Here is an 8,496-nt window from a genome sequence, read left to right as displayed (position 1 = left end):
ATTAAGTATATCTATTATAAGGAATATTGACTATTGTATTGTATTTTTTATTTTTAGTTTGAAAAATATTCTGTAAAAAAAATGAAAGGATAATAAGAAAATTCCAAAAAAGGAGAACTAATTAAAAAGATTTTATTTTGATTTTCCCATCCTCATGGCCTTTCTATCTTTCTAATCTAATTTGAAATTGGATTCAAAAGAAAGCGGTTAGAATTTACTTCCTGCATACATACTTCTCTAGAAGCGCATACAATAATGCGTGGTAAAGGCGGAAAAATAGTATATTCAATCAAAATCAAAGGGCAAATTATCTTACCTACTATAGATCCCCTACTACCCTCTTAGACTTTAAAAGGCGATATACCACCCAAAGAAAGGGTATGAAAATGCCGGGTGGAGTTAGCTTTTCGACGAAGACCTGTCCCGTGCAGCGAAGCCCTGTTAGTAAGACCCCCCGCAATAATGGATTATAGAAGAATATTATTCCAAATACTCCTCTGGACGCATATAGTAGCATTGCGATTCCGAATCTTTTTTATTTATGAATATGAACAGAAAAAATTCATTGTATCGTTGGGTCGGAGCGGAGGTTTGGTCCAGAAAAATTAGAAACAAAACGTCTACTCTACCGCATTGAAGTCTATAGCGCTGTATTTCCACGAAAGTATAATTCTTACCATCAGGATACGATCCTTTCTTTTGAACTAAACGTCTCTACGATGGGTCCAGGTTCTATGTCCAATCCCAAATCAAGGATTTCTCGCTCTTGATCGGAGTCATAAACTAAAAAAAAACTACCTTTTTATCCTTTTTCTCAAGGTTATAGAAAACTTCCTTATCTAGTTCTAGCATTTTGAAAAAAAAAAAATGCTTCTTTTTTTACACACAGTTCGAGTCACTTGTTGACTCACGATTACGCCTGTTAAAAGTTTCAAACGTCCTCTTTTTTGAAATTGAAAGAGAGTCCTATAAAAAGGTCTAACTTCCAAACTATGTCTTTTTTCATTCATTCTCCTTTAGTTTTTTTCTCTATCTAGAAGTGGAATAGAATAACCCGGTTGAAGGGTAATGATCATACGTCTGTAATGCATTGTATGGCCCAGAATAGGTCCTATTCTTCTACCTTTTCCAGGTAGTCGATGGCTATTCACAGCTACCACCTTAACACCAAAGAAGAGTTCGACCCAATGCTTTATTTCTGTCTTAGTGAATCCCGATTCGACATTAAAAGTATATTGATTCTTTCCCAATAAACGAAGACTTTTTTCTGTAAATACTGCGTATTTGATTCCATTATCATTATCATATGATAATACTATATTTTATTATTTTATTATTTTATTTGTATTTCTTTATTGTATTATACCTTAATATATATATTCTAGATATATAGAATAGACGAATCTCAATTTGTCAAGTCTCATGATCATATCATGATCTATTTTTATTCGGCTCAATCTTTTTTTTCTAAAAAAGATTGAGCCGAGTTTAATTGCAATCAATTAGAAGAATAAAGAAGAATTACTGCATTTCATAACTGATTTTTTTCTCTTTTTATTTCGTTTCTTTTTTATTTATACCTTCTTTATCTTTAGTTTTATCTAGTTAATCAATAGTATCTACCGGCTCGAACTCGAATTTGATCGCCTTCCATACTTCACAAGCTGCGGCTAGTTCAGGACTCCATTTGCAAGCTGCTCGGATAATTTCATTACCTTCGCGAGCAAGATCGCGCCCTTCGTTACGAGCTTGTACACAGGCTTCTAAAGCCACTCGATTAGCTGCTGCACCAGGTGCATTTCCCCAAGGATGTCCTAAAGTTCCTCCACCAAATTGTAATACAGAATCGTCCCCAAAGATTTCGGTCAGAGCTGGCATATGCCAAACATGAATACCACCTGAAGCTACCGGTATAACACCTGGCATGGATACCCAGTCCTGAGTGAAAAAGATACCGCGAGCACGATCTTTTTCAATAAAATCATCGCGCAATAAATCAACAAAACCTAAAGTCATTTCGCGTTCCCCTTCTAACTTACCTACTACTGTACCGGAGTGGATATGATCTCCCCCAGACATACGCAATGCTTTAGCTAATACACGGAAATGCATACCATGATTTTTCTGTCTATCAATAACTGCATGCATTGCACGGTGAATGTGAAGAAGTAGGCCATTGTCGCGGCAATAATGAGCCAAAGTAGTATTTGCGGTGAATCCCCCAGTTAAGTAGTCATGCATTACAATAGGAACCCCTAATTCTCTTGCAAATACAGCTCTCTTAATCATTTCTTCACATGTACCCGCAGTCGCATTCAAGTAATGCCCCTTGATTTCACCGGTTTCGGCCTGTGATTTATAAATAGCTTCGGCACAAAAGACAAAACGGTCTCTCCAGCGCATAAATGGTTGTGAGTTTACGTTTTCATCATCTTTGGTAAAATCAAGTCCACCACGTAGACACTCATAACACGCTCTACCATAATTTTTTGCGGATAATCCCAATTTTGGTTTAATAGTACATCCCAATAAAGGACGACCGTACTTGTTCAACTTATCTCTTTCAACTTGGATACCATGAGGCGGGCCTTGGAAAGTTTTTGAATAAGTAGGGGGAATTCGTAGATCCTCCAAACGTAGAGCACGTAGGGCTTTGAAACCAAATACGTTACCTACAATGGAAGTAAACATGTTAGTAACGGAACCCTCTTCAAATAGGTCTAATGGATAAGCTACATAACAGATCCATTGGTTGTCTTCCCCAGCAACAGGCTCGATGTGATAGCATCGTCCTTTGTAACGATCAAGACTGGTAAGTCCATCAGTCCAAACAGTTGTCCATGTACCAGTAGAAGATTCGGCAGCTACTGCAGCCCCTGCTTCTTCGGGCGGAACCCCAGGCTGAGGACTTACTCGGAATGCTGCCAAGATATCAGTATCCTTAGTTTCATACTCTGGGGTGTAGTAAGTCAATTTATAATCTTTAACACCAGCTTGAAATCCAACACCTGCTTTAGTTTCTGTTTGTGGTGACATAAGTCCCTCCCTATAACTCTTGAATTAAGAATTCTCACAATAACAGGGTCTACTCGATGTTAATTAGGCGTAAATGAAACTTTAGCAAAAATCTCGTAAAACAAAAAGGATATTCAATTAATATAATATCAACTCATTAAAGAAAATTGAGGGCATGCTTAGGTTAATGAATATGTTTCATTCATATATAATGCGTACACCCTGTGTATGTTCTATCCTATAGGAATTCCAATATAGGAATTCGATAGGAATTGAGTTGTTGTTATGGTAAGTTAACACGGTTCGTTATTAAACCATGGATTTGATTTACCAAATCCATAATTATTGTATACTCTTTGATAGATATAGCGCAACCCAAATTAATTCCTAATCCTTATTTTACAAGTTCTTAATAGTTCTCTTTTCTTATTTTGAATGCAAATACCTAACTAAATACTAATAAAATTCTTTGTTGACAGCAATCTATGCTTCACAGTAGTATATATTTTGTATATCGAAGTCCTAGATAGGAAAGTAGAGTAGGCACAGATCCTCCACAAAAGGCAAAATGTATATGAAAAAAAAGATTGATTGAACTTTCCAATGGACTCATTCCATGAGTAAACGATTGAATGGGATTCGCTTGGGCAACGAAATCAAGTCCTGGTCCCCTTTTCTCTCTTATTGAATTAACTAATTCATTTCCTTTTTACTTTTGGATTTTTTTTGATTTGATTTGGCATTATTCAACAATAAAAAAAGAAAAATTTCGACAAATTCCTTTTTTTTAATTATGTGATAATTATGAGAACCAATCCTACTACTTCTCCTCCCGGGGTTTCCACAATTGAAGAAAAAAGTACAGGTCGTATCGATCAAATTATTGGACCCGTGCTGGATGTCACTTTTCCCCCAGGCAAGTTACCTTATATTTATAACGCTTTGGTAGTCCAGAGTAGAGACACTGCCGATAAGCAAATTAATGTGACTTGTGAGGTACAACAATTATTAGGAAATAATCGAGTTAGAGCTGTAGCTATGAGTGCTACGGACGGGTTGATGAGAGGAATGGAAGTGATTGACACGGGAGCTCCTCTCAGTGTTCCGGTCGGTGGAGCTACTCTCGGACGAATTTTCAACGTTCTTGGGGAGCCTGTTGACAATTTGGGTCCTGTAGATAGTAGTGCAACGTTCCCTATTCATAGATCTGCGCCTGCCTTTATCGAGTTAGATACGAAATTATCCATCTTTGAAACAGGTATTAAGGTCGTCGATCTTTTAGCTCCTTATCGACGTGGAGGAAAAATAGGACTATTTGGGGGGGCTGGAGTAGGTAAAACAGTACTGATCATGGAATTAATCAATAACATTGCTAAAGCTCATGGGGGCGTATCCGTATTCGGTGGAGTAGGGGAACGGACTCGTGAAGGAAATGATCTTTATATGGAAATGAAGGAATCCGGAGTAATTAATGAAAAAAATATTGAGGAATCAAAGGTAGCTCTAGTCTATGGCCAAATGAATGAACCACCGGGAGCTCGTATGAGAGTTGGTTTAACTGCCCTAACTATGGCGGAATATTTCCGAGATGTTAATAAGCAAGACGTGCTTTTATTTATCGATAATATCTTTCGTTTTGTTCAAGCAGGATCAGAGGTATCCGCTTTATTAGGGAGAATGCCCTCCGCAGTGGGTTATCAACCTACTCTTAGTACAGAAATGGGTTCTTTGCAAGAAAGAATTGCTTCTACTAAAAAGGGATCTATAACTTCGATTCAAGCAGTTTATGTACCTGCAGACGATTTGACCGACCCTGCCCCTGCCACAACATTTGCACATTTGGATGCTACTACCGTACTTTCCAGAGGATTAGCTTCCAAGGGTATTTATCCAGCAGTAGATCCTTTAGATTCAACCTCGACTATGTTACAGCCTCGGATCGTTGGCAACGAACATTATGAAACTGCGCAAAGAGTTAAGGAAACTTTACAACGTTACAAAGAACTTCAGGACATTATCGCAATTCTTGGCTTGGATGAATTATCGGAAGAGGATCGTTTAACTGTAGCAAGAGCAAGAAATTGAGCGTTTCTTATCACAACCGTTCTTTGTGGCAGAAGTTTTTACTGGTTCTCCAGGAAAGTATGTTGCTCTTGCGGAAACTATTAGGGGATTTCAACTAATCCTTTCCGGAGAATTAGACGGCCTACCTGAACAGGCTTTTTATTTGGTGGGTAACATCGATGAAGCTAGCACGAAAGCTATAACCTTAGAAGAGGAGAACAAATCGAAGAAATGAAATTAAATCTTTATGTACTGACTCCTAAGCGAATTATTTGGGATTGTGAAGTGAAAGAAATCATTTTATCCACTAATAGTGGCCAAATTGGCGTATTACCAAACCACGCCCCCATTAACACAGCAGTAGATATGGGTCCTTTGAGAATACGCCTCCTCAACGACCAATGGTTAACAGCGATTCTGTGGAGCGGTTTTGCGAGAATAGTTAATAATGAGATCATCATTTTAGGAAATGATGCGGAACTGGGTAGTGATATTGATCCGGAAGAAGCTCAAAAGGCACTTGAAATAGCCGAAGCTAACTTGAGTAAAGCTGAGGGTACGAAAGATTTGGTTGAAGCGAAGCTCGCTCTCAGACGAGCTAGGATACGAATCGAGGCTGTCAATTGGATTCCCCCATCCAATTGAAGACAATCCAGTGGTTTATAGTTGATACAAAGAAAAAGGGAAGAGGGGTAGAAAAAGTTATTAGATAGCGAAGCGAAGTAAGTCCAATGCTATCTAGTAATTTTTCTACCTACTTACCTACTATTGGATTTGAACCAATGACTCCCGCCGTATGAAAGCAATACTCTAACCACTGAGTTAAGTAGGCAATTTATCACCACAAAGGAAGACCCATTACTTCGATCGATTATATATTGAATCCCTTTTCTAAGCAATACCGCTCTGTTATTGGTCTGTTATATACTAAATACTAAACTAAATACTAAACAGATACAGATCAAAGGGGTATCCTCTGGCATTAGAAAATATTCATCTTGACAAGAAATTATCTATATGTTAAGATATCTCTGATAAGGGCTATAGCTCAGTTCGGTAGAGCAACTCGTTTACACGTGCGCCAATGCTTTTCAAAGGAGCTTATTATGCAATGAACATAATCGATCTTATTGCAAAATCAATGTCTTACTTCATAGATTCGAGAGAATAGGAGAACAGTAGCCTGACAAACAGTCGGTTCAGTCCGATTCAGGTGCCAATTCAGGTGCCTAATCAAATAGAACCCTTATGGATTTGCTAGTTGATAAGGTAAATATCCAGCCCACTAAATGCTAGGCGTAATGAGGATAAGGGCCTCCAAAAAACTTCTTTTCGTTCTATGAACTTTAAGGTGTATGAAGTCTCATAGTTAACTCTTGCAGTGGAACGATAGAGACTCCATTTCACTTAGGTTGATTTAATTTAGACCGGAGGCAGACCTAAGTCAAGGTAATCCTCCTTTGAAACACTTTGGTATTGCTCCTAGATAGATCATAATACAAAAAATCAATCAGAGCACAGGGAGCCATCTCATTATCTTTCCGTAAAGAAAAACTATGGTGGACTAACTGATCTTTAAATCAGTTTATGAAAGAGCCCAATGCAAAAAAATGCATGTTGGGTCTTTGAAACAGTTCAAATCATTTCGATAATAATCCGTTTGATCTGTTTTACCGAGAAGGTCTACGGTTCGAATCCGTATAGCCCTAATATGCCCTTTTTTAGATTTTAGGATCTCTATCCTATGTTTTCTTTAGTTTAGTATAGTTTTCATTTTCTCATTAGTATTTGTTTATAGACTGGATAGGCGCCTGCGACATAGAATAGAGATAAAAGCATTACCAAAGGCTCATTCATCGAAAATCAAAATCATACAGACAGGAAAAGAAAAACGAATTTCTATCAAATCAATAGAAGAAAGGATCCTTTCCCTGATTTGAATCCCGTCCTCCTTCAAATAGGATATCTCTAGACTTCCCTATAATAACTGCAATGATTTTATCCATTTTGCGAATTCCTACTTTGTTTTAAGTATATTTATTACTTTGTTTATAGATACATTATGTAAATTGATCAACTTTAAATAGAAAAAATAAAGTAAAGAGTAAATAAGAAAACAGAATATTCTGTCTCATAGTTCTGAAATAGAGTTCTTTATTTTTATTTTATAGTATTACTTCTCATTAATTATACTGCATAGATTAGTCCTACTATCTTAATTAGGTTCTAATTTAGTAGTATTCTCATTTTTATTTAATAGTCTCTTATTATTTTATTATTAAATATTAAATAAAGGATAGAGCTATTCTTTTTTCTAGAGATTCTAGAGAAAGCGAGACAAAGTGAAACGAGAAAGTTTTCTTTATATAAGAATTAGATCTACATACACCATATCTAAATAGAATGGAAATCCAAAAGAAAGGGAGTTGGGATTCCATTGGATGAATCTTTAAAGAAGATGCAGCACAGAGGAAACAAAGGCTAAACTTAAACTAAGCGCTTTTGTTTGAACAAAAAAGATTCTTGTTTCACCGAGGAAAAGAGAGAAGTTCTGGATAAATTGACAATGCTGAATTGAATTGACTAATTTAAGTTCCGCCTATTCCACATTAATGGGAGTACATTATGTTTCTGCTTCACGAATATGATATTTTTTGGACATTTCTAATAATAGCAAGCCTTATTCCTATTTTGGCATTTTCGATTTCAGGACTTTTAGCCCCGGTTAGTGAAGGACCAGAGAAGCTTTCTAGTTATGAATCGGGTATAGAACCCATGGGAGGGGCTTGGGTACAATTCCGAATACGCTATTATATGTTTGCGCTCGTTTTTGTTGTTTTTGATGTGGAAACCGTCTTTCTATACCCTTGGGCAATGAGTTTCGACGTATTGGGTGTATCCGTTTTTATCGAAGCTTTGATTTTCGTGCTTATCTTAGTTGTTGGTTTAGTTTATGCATGGCGAAAAGGAGCCTTGGAATGGTCTTAACTGAATATTTAGACAAAAAAAAAGAAGGAAAAGATTCTATTGAGACAGTTATGAATTTGATTGAGTTTCCCTTACTTGACCAAACAAGTTCCAATTCTGTTATTTCAACTACACCAAATGATCTTTCGAATTGGTCAAGACTCTCCAGTTTATGGCCCCTTCTATACGGTACCAGTTGTTGTTTCATTGAATTTGCTTCATTAATAGGCTCACGATTCGACTTTGATCGTTATGGATTGGTACCAAGATCAAGTCCTAGGCAAGCAGACCTAATTTTAACAGCCGGTACGGTAACAATGAAAATGGCTCCCTCTTTAGTGAGATTATACGAGCAAATGCCTGAACCAAAATACGTCATTGCTATGGGAGCCTGTACTATTACAGGGGGAATGTTCAGTACGGATTCCTATAGTACTGTTCGGGGAGTTG

Source organism: Triticum urartu, unplaced genomic scaffold, assembly GCF_056163025.1.
Source record: "Triticum urartu cultivar PI428250 unplaced genomic scaffold, HENAU_Tu73 scaffold1, whole genome shotgun sequence".
In the NCBI taxonomy this organism is placed as follows: Eukaryota; Viridiplantae; Streptophyta; class Magnoliopsida; order Poales; family Poaceae; genus Triticum; species Triticum urartu.
The sequence above is the reverse complement of the archived record's forward strand: the minus strand, read 5'-3'. Positions refer to the sequence as shown.